This window comes from Chinchilla lanigera, unplaced genomic scaffold, assembly GCF_000276665.1.
Source record: "Chinchilla lanigera isolate Chin_1 unplaced genomic scaffold, ChiLan1.0 scaffold00064, whole genome shotgun sequence".
Taxonomy (NCBI): Eukaryota; Metazoa; Chordata; class Mammalia; order Rodentia; family Chinchillidae; genus Chinchilla; species Chinchilla lanigera.
The window spans coordinates 11,594,465-11,612,099 of record NW_004955465.1 but is presented as its reverse complement, the minus strand read 5'-3'; the positions used below and the strand labels follow the sequence as shown (position 1 = coordinate 11,612,099).

At 51.2% G+C, this 17,635-nt stretch overlaps 1 long non-coding RNA gene across 1 annotated transcript; it reads right to left on the bottom strand.

Moving 5' to 3' along the window:
• Nucleotides 1–4,759: 4,759 nt before the first annotated feature.
• On the bottom strand, nucleotides 4,760–9,613 carry LOC106150134. The gene is made up of 2 exons (XR_001236762.1): nucleotides 9,322–9,613; nucleotides 4,760–6,469 (listed from the first exon to the last, which is right to left on the bottom strand). It is a non-coding gene; the product is annotated as an uncharacterized LOC106150134 (long non-coding RNA).
• Nucleotides 9,614–17,635: the final 8,022 nt, after the last annotated feature.

Here is a 17,635-nt window from a genome sequence, read left to right as displayed (position 1 = left end):
CACCGAGCACACACAAAGAGGTAAAACACTGAGGGTTTTCACTGGGAACAAGGCTGGCTTTATTCTGTGGATCGTAACCTTGGTTCAGCCCTGTAAGAAGACCGCAGACAGTTTGCAGCACCCCAAGTTCAGGGAAACATCGAGACGCTGGAAACCTTCCAGAGGGGAACCACAAAGCTGAGTTGCAGGCTGCGACACCTAAGGTCAATGGCATTCATCCCTGACTGAGGGCAGTAGCTCTAAGGCAACCAGGGCAAGAATGACCTAAAAGTGTCCACGGGCCTGCCCCAGGAAGGTCTCCACTCTCCCAGAATGGGACACAGGCAGCTTCAGACCCCACCCAGGCTCCCGGCCAAAGAGCCAGCTGTATAATTAAGCTGCAGCTTCCAGGCCCTCAGCGGCTCACCTGCCATACTGGGACTGGCAGAGCCGTGCTGTCCTCCTGTCCCCTAAGCCTTTGTTGTATAGGTTGTCATAAGCAGCTAGCTACCTAGGGTCTTCTGCAGGAGGGATTCAGGCAAGGAGTGGACATGTGGTGTCCTTCGACACAAAGGTGAGGAGACAAAGTCCCCAAGGATTTAGAGAGGACATTATCTCCCTGGTGGTCCCCGAGGAGGGTTGGCTGTGAGGGCTCCCATGCACAGACAGCCCCCAGAGCCGCCCCTCTGCCACCCAAACCATAGCACAGAGGAAAAGCAGGTGGGCAGGAAGCAAAACCACTGAACTTGGACACGAGTCCATGGGACTCGGCTTCATCTTGTGCACTAGGTAGACCTCAGGCTAGTCACACAGTGTTCCCCACCTCCAGCTCCTACTGATGCAACATACAGATGGTAAAAGGGGGTAACACCTCCCCCATACTTCAAGGGGCTCTGGTGTTGCTAAAATGAGCACATTTGTACGTTTAAAATACTTTGAATGCTGAAGAGTGCCATATAAATGGAAGATAAACTTTTTATAACCTTCCATTTCATAATCTTAACTATATATGGATATCAGCTTGCTATCATGTACTGAGAAAATGTCCCCAGTATTCTGTGGGTGTTCCTTGTCTGCTATGCAAGGTTCTGGACAAACTACAGTGGACAAGAACAGACGTTTCACTGGGGACTTTCACGTCAATGTTTGAAAGAGAATCCAAGGTCTGGGACAAAAGACTAAATAAATAAAATGTGGGCTCTACGTGCAAAGGAATACTATTCAGCCTAAAAAAGGAAGGAGATTCTGACATATGCTGTGACTTGGATGAGCCATGACGATATGACCCTGAGTGAAATGAGTGGTCACAAAAGGGCGAATACTATGCAATTCCGCGTACCTGAGGGGGCTCATAGCGTGGTCAGCTGCGTGGAGGCAGAACTTCCAATGCTCACCATTAGGAGACGCCAAGTGTAAGTTCATTTAGGGAATCTGGAGATCGCCCTCTCAGTTTTTTAAGTGGAGTTTTCCTGTAATGAGACAAGTAACTCTAAAGTTGATATGAAAGAGAAAAAAAAGAAAGTCAGGAGAATCCTGAAAAGAAAGAAAAATGAGGAAGGACAAGTTTCAAGAATTTTCAATCCTCTAAAGATTCAAGAGTTAAAACTGGAAGGAGAATAGACTCATGGAGTGGAAAGCTCGGAAACGGAGTCAAATGAGCATGCAAAGTGTTTCATAAACGGCACTGTGTAACCTGTGACAATAAATACCGGCATTTATTCTTATTTTCCCTTCACTCACGGTAATCTCACTTTACAGCACATGAGGTGATAATTTGATACATGGATCCAACAGGTGGTGATCAAACCAGGGTAACTGACACTTCCACCTAAGGCAGGGGTGTGAGGGCTCCCCTCTTTCCTAACTGGTGCACAGCCTGGCCGTGAACCCCTGGCCCCAAGTGATCCTCTTGCTTCATCCTGCCCAGTGGCTAGAGCTGCAGCCTTAGTATACCTCACTTGGCTTTCAGAAGGACTTTTATGTGGAGTGATCAAAAAACACAATAAATGTTTAAATTTTTTAAAATGTATTACAGCAAAAGACACATTTCCATTAGTATCCCTCAAAACACACTTTTAGAGTCTTCTTTCATGCCTTTAGTTGCACTGTTGGGGCCGCCTTGGTGCCTGAATTGATTCAAAACATTTGCGTTTCATGTTCATTCTGACCTTGGGGAAGAGCCAGCAGTCCTGCGATGCCAGATCTGGTGAATAAGATGGATGAGGACGCAGTGCAGTGTTTGTACGGGCCTGACTTTCTGTTCCATGGCACTTGGCATGAACATTCGCTGTATTTTTCATCACACCTGGTAAAGACACTCATGAAAGAGAACTTCCGGGATGGCTTCAGAAAGGGGCTAGCATGAAGGGATAAATGTGTTCAAAGAGAGGGGAAATATTTTGAGAAGGATTAATGGCAGTGTGATTTGTATCGCAGTAATTATTATACTCGCCATATATTTTGATCAGTGTGGGCTGCTGTAACCAGGAAGCCATCTGGGAAAAGACACACTGGGTCTACCCATCCAAGAATACACTAGAATAAATTCCAGAGTTGTCATTGACTTAAGCACAAGAAAATAAAAGCGTAAAAATCATAGAAAAATTCAAGGGCAGATACCTCTAAAGCCTTAATTAGGAAGATCTTTTTAAATAAGACTCAAAAATTCAATCGTCATTTCAAAAAGATTGTGAGACTGGTTAATTATCCAAATTAAAAACTTATATATGATAAAAACAGCATAGATCATACAGATATTAGATATTAGGGAATTACTGACTTTTCTTGGGTATAAAAAATATATGATGATTGTGTAAGAAAATGTTCTTATTTTTGGAAGATACATACTTAAGTCCTTGAGTTTAAAGAAATTCTATTTCTACTTTTACCAATATGCACATACCCACACATGCACATAGAAATAAGACAGATCAGGTAACCACTGTCAATTATTAAATTTGGGGGGTAGATGTATCTCGCCTATCACTGCATTGGTTCTTTCAATGGTTTATTTATTCATAATAGAAAGTTGAAAAATATACCATCAACAAAGTCAACAGACCAATAACAAACTGAAAAAAAAATTTGTAATTCATATCATAGACAAGGGTTAGTCTTCCTAATACATAAAGAATTTCTATAAATCCCAAGGAAGAAATCTCATAGCCCAACAGAAAAGTGAGAATAAGAAAAAGAAAGTTCACAGAAAAGAAATATGACTATATGAAAAGATGCAAAATCTTACTCAAAGGAAATCTGCATTAAATGACATTGTGATGGCTACAGTTCTCAGAAGACGAGCAAAAATCCAGAAGTTAGTCAATATGTTAGTTGGGAAATAAGCACTGTCAGCCCTGGTAAAATGGCAAAGTGGTAAAACAGCAGTGGAAAGGGAACTTATAACTATCAAATGTATAAAATGACTTACCTGTGACCCAGCAATCTGACTTCTGTGAATTTGCTTTATGGACAGTCTTGCATAAAGGTATGATGACATATGTCCAATGTGATCTATTCAGTCATTGTTCATTAGAATAAAAGACCAGCAGCAATACCTGTACCCATCTGTGAAGGATTGGTTAGATAAGCCTCAGCACGTCTACGGAGCCCCAGGCAGCTCTAAAGAACGTCCCTGTATACCAAGGAGAAAACAACAGGATATATTGCCTAAATTTTTAAAAAAGTAGCAATATATCTTGCATTGTGGGATTTTAAAAGAACAAGAAAAATGAGAATTTTTTAAAAATTCTTTTAAAAATGTTGGGGGGGATTGTAAAAAGAAAAAAATACCAATTTTTAAGAATTTCTTTCCATCATGAATATATATGTGCTGACCCTTCCCGGTGGAAGTAGTCAGTCTGGCGCCATGTGAAGGCAGGGTGAGGCTTGGGTGGCGCCCTCTCAATGCCCACCTTGTTGGGTCTTTTTCTACTGAAACCACAGTTCTGTTTCGCCCACTCAAACCACAAAAATGTAACTTAAAAGATAAAGAAAGTCTTCAAGATCTTTACCTTGGTTTTTAAATAAAGACTTCTTCAATGTAGGTGACCTTGGTTTTAAAGAAGATTTTATAGGTTATTGGGTCGAAACTTTGATTCTCGACCTTCCATCATTATATAACCCTGCTGACCTTTTCAAAATTCTGCAAAATCACCTGTAGCTTGGGGCCATGTGGCAAAGTAACCTTTCCGATGTAGAGCTGGAAGTCCCTGGCTTCAGGAGCTAGAAAAGGGGGTTTCCTCTAACTCATGCCCCTACTGTGCATGGTTGCCAGGAGATGCTGTCCTGTCCACCCCTGCCTCTAGGGGGCTCACATGTTGTCCATCCACATACCCAAGAAACAGACTGGAAGTGAGAATATCCACAGTGCAGGCGTGTTGGCCTTGGTCCAGGCAAGGAGGGGAGCAGCGTTGCTCCAGGTGGACCTCATTCAACACCAACCCAATGCGCGGCTGTCGCTCCCAACCGCCCAACAGGCCTCCATGTGACTCTGCCTCTGCTCCCAAGCCCGCCAAGTGACCATGGATGAGCACGCAACTCCGGCCTCCGTCTGAAGCCCCCGACACTCTGCCAGGACGGATGGGCTCTGCTGGGCTTGCCAGGGTCCCTGGAAGATGCCGACCGAAGATTGGGACTTTGTCCTCCAATTTATCTTCCTAAATTCTTTGCCCCCCGCCCCACGGCTTCAGATCTTCTGTTTTTCTTTTGTTGAATAAAAAGACACAGGGCAATAAAGGTTTGAATATAAAAAGCTAGACACTTTAGTTTTTCGGAAAACAGGTGATGTTTGTGTCCAACTGTTTATTAGGGGCCTTCTGGAGACTGCGTCAGGCTAAAGAAAGAGCTGCTAAAGAAGGAAAGGGAAATAGGAGGAGTGGGAAGGAAAAGCAGCCCGGCTGCACCATGGCTTTTGTAGGGGCTCCCTGGCCCCCAGGAGGCAGCCGATCACCAGGCCAGCACCATTTTTTCTGGGTGCTGGGGAAAGGCTGCTGCTGAGGGCAGCTCTGATAGCAGCTCCCTGGGTGCTTGGGCAGGTTGGGGGTGCTGGCTGGAGTGCCACACACCTTTGCCCTCCACCAGCTCTGGGTGGCCACTTCCTACAGTATTAGAAAGAAGCAAGGCCTTGGTGAGGGGAGCGGGATGAGCTGGCCTCGCGTCCTCACAGTGGACAATGCGCATGTCGCCCCAAGAAATGGATGCTGCAAGGGACACAGCCAGGCCAGGCTTCCCCCCTGCAGCCGCTCTCAGTGTGCCGTCAGTGCCCGGCCCCTCTCCCGTGCTGCTTCACACCCCTCATCCGCAAGTCCCAGCCCCATGGTGTGTTTGCACGTGCCGAGAAATCCCGCAGTCCGGTCCCAGAGGCCACCTGCTCCTCTGGCCGCCGCTCCTGGCACACAGACCACACAGACAGCATCTTTATCCCCATGGAGAAAGTGGACTCACTTGGTCTCCCCGGCCCAGCCTGAGCGTGGAGGTCCTGCGTATGTCTCCACGCCTGAGTCTGGGCCCTGTGTGTACACACTGAGTTACAAGAGCGTGTGTGTGAGAGTGTGGGGTGAGTGTCTGCTGGGTGTGCCGGCACCGGTGTGTTTGCATGTATCTGAGTGCATAAGTGTGTAGGTCTAATGTGTGCAGCTTGTGGGTGTGTGTAAATTGTGTGAGTGTATATCGATTATGGGAATGTGTCAGTGTGCAGCATTTAAGTGCTGGTATATACAGGAATGGACTGGTATACAGAATGTGTTTAAGTGTTAGTGTATCTATTGCATAAAAGTGAGTGTGTATGTATGTTGTGGATCAGGTGTGTGTGTATCTGCTTATGAGAGTGTATACTGGCTGTGAGAGTGGGTTCAAATGTTTGTGTGTGTATGTGTGTGTGTGCGTGAGACAAAGACAGAGACAGAGACAGAAAGATCTCTCAGTAACCAGACTAAGCTTTGGGTGTGGTCGAACACAGCCAACCTCTTTAAATGAAAAATTCCTTTTTTCCTTGACTCAAAGGCCTGAGAGCTCTGGCAGGAACGCTCCAGAAAAATTTACCTTTGGGCAGGCATGGCCCAGTACCAGGCAAGAAAGGTTTCAGCCTCAAAGAATTTGGCAGAAAGTTGTGAGCAAGTGAATAAAGGAGTTGGGCAACGAGACTCCATAGATCGGGGCACGAGCCTGTCTCCCCTGTGAACAGCGGGAGCACTGGTTCGCCGCTGCGTGGTCACGGTCCCCAGGGCGACGGGGCTGGGTGTGTATGGCTTGGCCACTGCAGAGTGACGTCCCAGGAAGATGTTTGGGAGCTTATGTTGAGTGACCTTCGTGGAAATGTGCCATACTGCAGACTTTAGCGAAAAGCTAGATGCCAATCCTAGAGCTGTCTCCTGCCCAGGGAACCTTGCTGGAGGAGAACTCCACAATTATCCTCTCCGCCACAAACAAGAGCACATGCAACAGCGTGTCTGTCGTGACATTCACAGCCAGCGCTTGCAACGTCCCGGAACATCTGCCAAGACACAGTGTGAAATGCAGAGGTGAGGCCGTTTCCCGATAACATATGACCCACAGCACTTGTACCCCAGCTCTCTGGATAAAGCGAGGAAGCCCCTGCCACAGGCTGCACTGAGCTGGCAGCCCGACTCCACCACACCCTTCCCTTCACCTGTGTCATTCACTTCCCAAATGAACAGAAAAAGCAAGAAATGCTCCTAAGAACGCTGAGTCCGAGAGGTGCTCCTATCTGCCCTCTACTGTGAAGCAGTTCACTGTTCTTCTTTTAATCACCGTTTTCATTCTTTCAGTGAACACAAGCTGAGGGTCTGTTTTTGGGCCAAGAACTGAGAAGACGGAGATGGGTCAGAAACAGATGTCGCCGTCTGTCAATAAGTCACTCTCCCTACGCTCCTACCCGAGGCTTCTACCTGAGGCTCCTACCTGAGGCAGACACTGGCTGGGGGCTTCTTTTTCACCTAATACCCAACAATTAAGATCAATTTCATTTTTAAAAATCTGTGTTCCAGCAACGGCCAGCAACTCCAGACTATGGTTTGGAGTGAATCTGCCAAGCCAGGCACAGAGCGGGCACTGGGGGATGGCAGCTGTGACTGTCATTACTCAACTGCAAATGTGAGCCCTGTTTTCAATTGCGACAGAACCAGAGCAGGCTCACCTTATCTCCTAGCACCTAGCACATTGCCCGGCGGGCAGTGGATGCTGGACAATTTTGTGATGCTTTTCTCACGCACAGAGATGTCTGATACCAAGCCTCGAGCTGATCAAAGTCAAAGAGGACTGTGAGAATCCGCACGACTCCCCTTGCTGAGTGACTTTGCGGTGATATTCAAACATGCTACTACCCACTGCTCTATGTGTGCCACTGCCTGCCTGAGAACTGTGACAGGAGGCTGGTGAGCCACAAGATTTCAACAAGGCAGTTACGAGACTGGTGTCGGCCCCACTGGGCCTGGTGAGGTTCAAACCACCATGAGCTGCTGCTGAGGCACCTCCCGAAATATTTGTTTGGTAACTGAGGCTGAGATGATTATCAGTGCGCCATGAAAACATGCTCAAAGGGAAGTCGCCAGGAGCTACTTTCCTCCCCTGGCAGCCGATGGCCTGTGTTTCCACGGCCAACACCAAGTGGCGCTGCTCTCTGCAGCAGGCAGTGACCGCGTCTTGGGAAATCACCAGAAGGGCAGCAGGGCCATTTCAGGCTCTGACAAAACAGGAAGTGGCCCCTAACAAAACAGGAAGTGGCCCCTAACACATACAGAGAGAAAAAAGAGAGCGTGGATGGGAGTTCGTGGATGGGAGGCAGAGGGAAGAAGCACTCTGCTTTCACTCTGCGCTGTCCCCACCACGGGGCTGCGGCCTGGGCAGACACTCCCAGTGCTATGATTTGGAAGGGAGATCCCCAAAGGGGGGATCTTATGAAGTGGCGGGTGGGGGCCTTAAAGGGGACAGTGGGACTCCAACCTCCTCTTCTGTTTTTGCTCCCTGCTATGAAGTGAAGGGCTTGTTTCAGCACACTCAACCCGGCAGTGATGTGTGGCTGTCTCTCCACAGGCTAAAAAGCTCCAGGCTCCACCAACCAGGACCAAAACTATGAGCCAATGTAAACCTTTTCCTTTTATGTGCTGATTCTCTGCATATTCGCTATAGTGCCGGCAAGCTGACTGATACATCCTTGCATTCTGTGCACCAGCCAGTCCTCACACAGGATCTCCCAAAGCGAGGCTGGAGAGCACCCTCCCGGGGCCATAGCAACTCTGTGGAGCACACTGTGCACCCAGGGTTTCCAGGCGGCCACGAGCTGCCCGAGCCTCTGAGGAGGTGCGCAGGAGAGAGGTCACTTTGCCTTTGCTCAGTCTCCCCAGTCCGGCCATTGCACAGCCCCCACCTTCCTGGAGTAAGAGCCGGCAGCAGGAAAGGCTGTGCTGCACGGAGAGCTTCCCCATCTCACTTTAAAGTTTCATAACACTTCTTGTCGTGAGGACAGAAAAAAGACACCCAAAAGGATCTCCAACTTGAACCACTTTTCCCCAGTGTAGCCCAAAGTGGCGGAAAGAGCATCCCCAAGGGAAATGATCTCCTCCCTCTTATGTGTTAAGCACAGCCCTGCTCATGCCCACGCTTCGGCAGCGGTCAGGGTCTTCTTCAGTGCATCCCAAACTCCATCTCGGTCAGCTGCCCACTGGGGCTTACGTCCAAGGACCCAGAAGCACAGAGGTGTTTGCTGGGTGATCTTCTGGTGAGTGTGGAAAGCCAGGCTAGAAAGGCAGCACCGACCTCACGGGAGGAAGAGAGCAGAGAGCTATTTCCAAGGTGCGTCTTTGCTAGCAGAACACTCTAGGAAGGCAGTTATTTCTTTTCAATCCTTTTGTGGTGTTGAGGATTAAACTCAGGGCCTGCCTTCACATTAAACAGCATCCCCAGTTGCTTTTTTATTTCTTATTTCAAGACGATGCCTTGCTATATTGTGCACACAAGACTCAAGCTTTCAATAGTCCTGCCTCAGCTTCCCAAAGTGCAGGGTTAAAGGGTGCCACAGCACCTGATTTTAAACATTTTCATACGGTATAAAGCCTATAATTAAATTGTTAGGCACTAACTTTATCCAGGATTAATGGATCTTAAAAATGTACATTAGCTTCATCAACACTTTGCCTGTCTTTCACTCTGTGGGTTCCACACTTGCAAATTTTCACACTCACTGACATTCATTTGTAACCCTTGTCTCTCTTATGGCCATTGTAGCCATGTAACACACAGCAAAAAAAATCAGGAGGCAGAGGAGCAGGTCCACAGCCAGAAGAGGCCACGCCGGCCTCCCTACCTCCATGTGGAGCGTGCACGCACCTTCCCTGTCTGTGCAGGGCCCTGCTCCCGCCTCTGGGTGCTTCTGCCTGGTAATTTTGCTGCTGAAACGCCCACACACAACGCAGAAGGGCACCTAGTGCCAACACGAAGGCTGCATGAGCCTGCGGAGAAAATCGTGCCAGGCAAATCCCACGGGTTCTGGGGACAGATGCGCAGCACACACTCAGCAGGAGGAGGCCCAGGGTGTGACCACAGCACCTGTAAAGCAGATGAACTTCATTCAGACACAAGTTACCGTGGGGTATGGTGACACTCACCTGTAACCCCAGCTACTCAGGAAGCTGAGGCAGGAGAATTGCTGAGAGTCTGAGGCCAGCCTGAGCTACATACTCTGGTGAGTTTTCAAGGCCTGCCTGAACTACATAGTGCAGCCCTGTCTCAGAAAAGCCAAAAAAACTTTCAAAAATAATTAAAAATCAAATGTCACCTGCAGCTCAGCATCAGAGCACGCAGTGGGCAGGCATGTGGTGCCAGTTCCACCTTTGAAGTCCCCTCAAAAATCACGATCACCAAACCTTGTGGTCGTCCTCGATCCGTGGCTTCCCTTTCCACAGGCTCTGTTACCCCAGGTCAACCACAGTCCTGAACTATCACACAGAAAGTTCCGAAATAAAAGCTTATGCTTCTTAAATAAATCTTACGTTATAAACATATAACAGTACACTGTTACCATTGCTCTACTGTAGCATTATTTATTCTTGCTGATCTCTTACTGTGCCTGATGTATAGCATGAACTTTACAGGGACCTTGAACGCACCAGACAGCACACAGTCCCCATCCTCTGTGTCCCAGAGCTTGCAAGGTGTCCCCAAGGAAGGAGTGCCGCTGGCCACAGTGGTCTCAAGTAATCTTGTATGCTCGCCAGCATCTGCGACTGCTGTTTCACACTGTGGGAAGGATCCTGCTCCCTGAGACCCAGCTCATTCTTGAAGAGGACCCGCCTGGGCATAACAGGGGCTCTTGTCCCCAGCTGTGTCACCCACAGTGAGGCTGGGAATGGCCACAGAGCTTCCCCTGGCTGGGAGGAGAATTCACTAACCCACAGGGGCTGGCTGGTCCCCAGGACAAAGGTTGGGGCCGGAGGAGCCGGGCTGCTGGGGCATCTGGGAGCCCCCAGGCCTTGAGTCCTGGAGAGGCGGAAGTTCACATCTCTGCTGCCGCCACTTCCTTCTCCACCTTCTCCCCATTCCCCGCCCCCATGCATGGCCAAAACCACTTCCAAAACATTGATCTTGTGCAGTCTTAAAAAAAAGTCCTTCTGGACTCAGCCTGTGAATAGCAGCATAGAGCCACTCACCTGTGATTCTGAAATGTATTTAGTGAAAAATACACTACTAAAAAAATAACACAAGCACTTACACTCCTGCCGCCCACCCCCAGGGCAGCGTGCTTCCTACATGACGTGGTAACTCTGCAGCTCTGGAGAGATGGGTTCGTACACTAAAATAGCACATTTTTCCTTTGAACTCATGAAAAGATCCTTGGGCGATTTTGAAGGCTGCACAGAGTGTTTGCAAGGAGTGAAGTAATTCACAAGGGGTTCTGCTCAGCTTGTGCAAACACACCACGGCTCGAGGAACACACACAAAATCAGTTTCCTGGCTTCACCGGTGTGAGCAGGCTCTCTGCTCCTTGGGAGAGATTTCTGGAAGCCCGACCAAGGCGACCTCTATGCCACCAGGAGCCCCGATGCCTGGGAGCCGGGCTGATCCCAGAGGGAGCCCAGCCCCATCACCTCCGTCCACTACAGCTGGCCGGGACGTGACAGGGACAGACAAGACCCAAGTCCTGCTGCCCAGGTAAGTTCTGGAAGCTGAGTCCCCTCCACAGGGTCTCCTGTCCCTCCAGGGCCCAAAGCAGGCGGCAACTGTCCTTGGGGAAAAGGAGGGGTGGGGCACACAGGGGGGGTGGGGCTTTGACAGTGACAATACCTGGGCTGAGGTCCTCAGGGTGAGTAGCCTTTTCTGACTTGACTGTCCCCTCTTCCTATCACTGGAATCTTGGGGCAGCTAAGGGCTGCAGTGCTTATATGACTCCCACAGTCAGTCCAGATTGTATGTGTGTTATGTGTATGTGTGTGTGTGTGTGTGTGTGTGTGTTACATGATTGTTTAAAAGTGCTTTTCATTTTGCTGTCCTGCAAGGGAAAGCAGGCTAGACAAGGGTATGAGAATGACAGCCAGGAAGACCTGCCTATAGCACATTAGTGCAGCTTCCAGTGGCTGCTTGACTTGCTCCCAGCGCTCCCCGTCCAAGGGGGCGAGTTCGCTGGCTTTCCGGGGCTCCTCCACTCTGAGGCAGCACAGCCAGCCCTGGTCGTGCCTCACAACTTTCAAGTCTGTCCAGGTGAAAACCAGCAGTTGAGAAAGTGCGTGCGCTCAAAGCTTCCACGTGCATGTGACTGGTGCGAACATACGTGCTCAGCTGTGTTATGAAGAGCACGCGATTCCAAATACCAGCTTGGTGCCTGGCGTGGGAAAGACCCTGGGTTCGATGCCCGACACAGCCAAAACAGAAGTAGAGCCAGGCAAACATGTCGAAGTCAGTCTTCCAGAGAAGCTCTTCTCACAGCCAGAGGAGGGCCAGAAAGCCCTGCTCATGCTCCGGTTCCTAAAGGGCTGGGATCCTGTTCTCTGAAGCGGCCTCACGGAAGCCCACAGAAACTCCGCCTGCGGAGACCAGACAAGGCGGGGAGCGCCCATAATAGACAGATGGAGCCGAGGAACCCACAAGCGCCGGCAGACAATGAAGCGTGTGTTCTTCCAGGACGGATTACACCCTCTCCAGGCTCATAAAGGCTTTTTATATAACTCCACTCAGGCGGTACCTGGGCCGGCAGCTGCAGGAGGTCTCACACCGAGCGGCAGAGCCCTTGGCAGCCGGTCCGCCACCTCCCACACCCAGGGCTGTCTCTTCCGCGCCACGCCCTCACCCGCCTCCGCAGGCCCAGCCGGGCCTCAGCGCACTCACCTGGCGGCTCTGCCCAGACCCGGGATTCAGACTTCCACCGGCCACAGCGAAGGAAGGAGAGAGGGGTGCACCTCACGATGGGAGCAGGTCTCTCCGTGAGCCCCAGAGCGAGCAGGAGGCTTCGGCCTGGGCTTCTTACTCACGCTTTCCTGGCCGGGAGCAAGGCAGGTCCGGGTGCCAGCATCCTGACCAACTGCAAATGCGGCAGCGAGCCGGGGCTGAGGAGGTAAAAATCAGCACAGCACCCAGCAAACCTGCCGTGGACGTGGGACCTTCTGCACACGCTAGGCTCCAGGGGCAGTGCGGGCCTGGGTTCCACCCAGCATGCAAAACAAAGACGAGGAGCAGGAGGAAGAGAGGGAGGAGGGAAGCCCAGGCTGCCCCCAGCAGAGGTTACGTTAGTCGCAGCCCACCCTTCCCCCCGTTGATTTCCAACAATTTCCAGCGCTCTGTCCACCTCCGTGGCGCTCTGTTCTCCGAGCTCCTCCAGGCAAGCAGCAGTCGCTCTGCCCCTACAGCGTCACAGCTGTGGCAAAGCCGAGGAAAAGGGAGGACCACGCTGGCCACAGGGGCACCTGGCCAGGCCCGCACAAAGGTCAGGAAGTATTAAGGCTCCTGTGTCTGATAAACCGGGCCCAAGGAAGGTTGGCTTGGGCTCCGATGGATGGAGCTACCTTTCCACCTCCCCAGCACCATGAGGGACAGTTGTGAACCTCTGTCATCCGTCACTGAGCCACCACAGCCCCCGGGGGTCGTCATGGAGGCCTCGCCGAGGAGACCTTCAGGCTGCATCTAAGGCTGCGGTGTGATCAGAGGACACGGGGCCCTCCTGCTGTGGATCCTGCCTAGAACAGCTTAGGGGCCACTCCCTGCCTGCCCCACAAGCCCAGGCCACTTTGGCTGAGGAACCTCTGCTCTGAGGAGACGGCAGTGGCCCCCTTCCCTCTACACCCGTCTGACTCCGTGGTGGGGTGCACGGCCCCACACAGACCTCCAGCAGGCCCTGGGTGAGGACTGCGGCGCACAGCATAACACGGTCGCTCAGCGCCCCTCCTCGCCCGAGGCCACTGCACCTGGCTGCACACACTGAAGACCAGCGGGCGCTGAAGGATGGCGTGGGCCCCAAGGACCTGAAATGCACTCAGGAGAGAAGACAGCCAAGCTGTCCGCCTGCAGAGCCTGGCCACCTGCACATTCGGAGCGTTTCCGGGCTTCGGCTGGCTGTCGTAGGCACGTTAGGGATAAAGATGCACGAGACCAAAGCACGGAACAAGGGAACCCAAGCTCCTTTAGGGTTTTCCTCTTTTCACCACAGGAAACAAACCACCCGCACAGACCCCGACTGGATACTATGACATTCGCCCTCCTTTGCCCCTAATGAGTGAGGATTATTCTAAGGGTCCAGTAATAAAGCCCACGGGCTGTATGCGCTCCAAACCCAGTGGGAAGTCTCGCTGTGCAAACAGTCCCGAGGCTGAAGGCTTTTTACCTGGCAAACAGCTCGTTTTGCTGCATGAGTTGGCTTTGTCTGAAGGGGAGAGTGCACTTCTCCCTTCTTGGCATTAGATGGCGACAGAGCTCCATCCCAGTCCCTGAAGTCAGTCGCTGAGAAGGGAAATGGGAACGCGGAAAGAGGAAGCGAGACAGGGAGGGAAAGGAGGAGTGGAGAGGTCAGAAATCGCTTCTGTTGATGAATCACTAGGAAGGGGAGAAATAAGACCACTGGTTTCAGTCTGTGTAGCTGAGCTCTAATTCTAGTTCACTGAGAATCGTAAGAGGACAAAACACACAAAAATCCCCGAACATCTCAATTTGCAACAAATAAATAGGAGGTACAGAATCTATCCCTAGTTTTACGCCCAAACGAAGCACCACTGACTGGTCAGCCATGTCTAATGAGCTGTCAGCGACTTGCTCTTAAGGATTTCTCTGCAGAGGCTGAGGGGCTCTGGAAACCGGGCAGAGCAAGCCTCTTCTCAGTCTCCCGGCTTCTATTCACAGAGCCTTCCTTCTGCTGAAGCGAATGCCCAGGAACCGGGCCTCTTGGTCCCCAGTCCCGGCAGAGTAGAGCCATTTGCCCTGGAGCTCATGGGCAGGAGCGTGAGCACTCGCAGACACACACACACACACACACACACACACACACACACACGGAGAAAAAACTGGAAGAACAGCCGCAGCAGCACCCACCCTTCCTCCTGCCTCCACACCTCCCACCCGGAGCCAGAGATAAGGCTCCTCATGCCAGGGGAAACGGAGACTCCCACAGCTCCTGCCTGAGGCCCCGCCTCTCCAAGCCGTGTTAATTCGCAGCACCTTCAGTGTGTGAACCAGCAAATGTTATATAAACGATTTACCATTTTCAGATGAGATAACATCAGACCCGAGGGAGATAAAGGGCTTTAGTGAAACCCAATGCCCCAGGTTTGGGGAGTGACTGAGGCCTCTCTTCGTGCCTTTCCAGGGGCCTCAGGCCCCTGTTTATCTCTTCCTCTCCCCCAAATTACTTGAGGCCATTCACACCTCTCCTCCCCACCCACACCTACTCATTCCCTTCCCAGGCTGGTTCTTGGGCACTTTCGCTGAAGGGCTTTAAATCACAGTGCTTTTCCAAATTCCATTTTCCTGCTTCGTACCTTAAAAACGAACACCCTCATGCAGGAAAGCAAATGTGCTGGTGGAAAAAAGCCCCATTCCCTTATGCAAGGGCCCGTTTCAATTTGCATTTTTTAACAGTCTTCCTTCCCATGAGATCACCAGGCCGCCTTTGGCAAAGCCTCAACATCCTCTCTCCTGGGCCCTGGGAGGTGAGATTTCCTTCGGTGCGTGTCTCCCTGGCCCCTGCTGGGTCTGTTTGGGGTCCAGGATGAAGCTCTGTGGCACTCCTGGGATCCCCAGCGCCCAAGACACAAAACCAAAACGTTGTGTCTAACAGTCAGCTCACACCGAAGCCAAGCAGGACATGTATCCATGAGCAGCCTATACACACTTACGAAGCTAGTATCTATCTCAGTGTAGAGCGGACCACTTTTGCCAGCTTTTATAGCTCCCTTCTAAAGGCTGGCAAAATGGTTTCTATGGAAACTGCTGTGCACACACAGGGAGGCCGAGGCGGGCACTCTGGAAAGACTGCCTTGTGCCTGGCCTTCCCCCTGCACACTCGGCCCCTGCTTCTGGTCCAGGGGTCTCAGCAAATCCTCCAACTGGTAGGTCCCACCAGCCTGGGCTGGTCAGGGCATAATACGACCATTACACTCCAGTGTGACGTTCAGGGAACAAACGCCTTCTCCTCTTTCTCCTTCTCCTTCTCCTCCTTCCTTTTTCTCTTCATCCTCTCTCTCTCTCTCTCTCTCTCTCTCTCTCTCTCTCTCTCTCTCTCATTTGCTGTTTCTAACCCTGGGTTAGCTCCTTGGATTACTCTCCCACCTCTTCTCAGAACGTTTCAAAGCCCATCCCGGGGGCTGGGGATTTAGCTCAGTGGCAAAAGCGCCTGCCTGGCAAGCACAAGGTCGTGAGTTCGGTTCCTGGTACCGGAGAAAAACCAAAAAAAAAAAAAAAAACAAATCAAAGCCCATTCCGCCATGGAGACCCTCTTGTGGAAGTCCCTCTTTTAACCCTTATATGAGAGGAAAAAAAAAAAAAACCTTATATGAGAGACAGGTATGAACCTCTCTTGCATAAAGGTAAACTGAGGCACAGCCCCCTCAGGCCAGACCCTGTGCTTTCCTGGTGCAGCCGAATGCCATGGCATGAACCATCCAGAGCCCCTGTAAGTCCCTCTGCCACAAACCCCTCCACCTCTGTGGTTTCATGCTGTCAGATTTGGCTTGCAAAGCCAGACTGCTCATTTCACTAAAATAACTGGGAGGAGTGTTTTGCCCAGGCCTTCTGCCTGCGTGCCGTCGTGGGTATATTTTGGGTCTGCTTCACAAAGAAAATGGCCTTCCATGGTGTGTGCAGCTTGTGGGCAGGAGCTGGATGGGGAGAAAGTATTTGCGGGGACACCCACACTCTTGCAGAGCAGGAGAGGGCAGGAAGCTGCGCTGGGCCCTGTGACAGACCTGAGGTCCACACCGGTCACCTCCCTCTGTGGGCCAAGTGGCCGTGGGCCTGACCCCTGCCTCTTCCCAGGGCACCTCCCGCGCCTCTACCCACTGCAGGGGTGAAGCAAACAGGCTGCGAAGTTCCCAGACGTCCTCTGCCTGCCCCTGCCGGGCGCATGGGTTCCCAGTGGGAACACAGTGCCTGTTGCCTTAGGCAGTGTGGACTGCCCTGTTCCCCGCTTGGGGACAGCTCAGACCCCTCGTGGCCCACAGCAGGGCACAGGTCTGCTGGGCTCCCCCACGCCAGGCAGCCAGCAGAAGGAAGGAGGAGAAGGATGGCCACCTACTCTGGCTCTCCCTACCAGGGACACGGGTCCCTGGTGAAGACAGTTTCCCCTGAAGCATCAGAGTTTGTGCAGCTCTGAAAGAAAAAGAAAGGAAAGAAAAAAGGAAGGCTGGGATATATTCAGTGAGAGAGCACAGGGCCCAGGGTTCGATCCCCAGCAGCCCAGGAGAGAGAGAGAGACAGACAGAGAGACAGAAAGAGACAGACAGGGAGAGGGGGGAGGAGGAGGAAGAGAGGAGGAAGAGAGGCGAGGGGGGGGACAGAAAAGAGGAGGTATGGTTCAACAAGAACAGCCCAATTTTGCCCTCCAGATAAAACAATTCAGAAACAGCCCGCCCTGAGGGTCCCTTTGGGAGGGGGACTCCAGAGACGTGATGAGCCAGGGGGCTGAGAGCGGCTCCCTGCACAATTCCTGCACTATTCCTTTGCCTCATACAATTATCAGTAAGTCCTTCAAAGTATGAGAGAATTAACAGCCACGCTCACTATGTTCTGTAAGAGAAAGTGGTAGCAGTCAAAGCTCCACCCCAGGTTTTCCTCAGGAATTCGAACCTCCCTTTTTAAAAATTCAATTTATTCTGAACTGATACAAAAAGATGCAAGAGTTGGTGTCACCAGGGACACTTGGGGTGCTCATCCATTGTCCTCCTCCGAGCCCTTTTCAGACCCCAGCTCCCTCTTCTCCTCATCCCGCCACATGCGCCTGACTTTGAATTTGTAAAATAATCTGAAATGGCTAGAAACCGTGCTGCGGGAGGGGACTTGAAGCCATTAGGACCCACGTTAGGCTGAGCGACTCAGAATCCCATAAACACTTCCTAAGAGGGAGAACAAATTATGCAGCCACCCCGTGTAGACACTTACAATATTTGTTTGTCTGGTGGATAAAACCGAAAGTTATGCTAATATTGCAAAAGCAGATCTGGCCGTATCA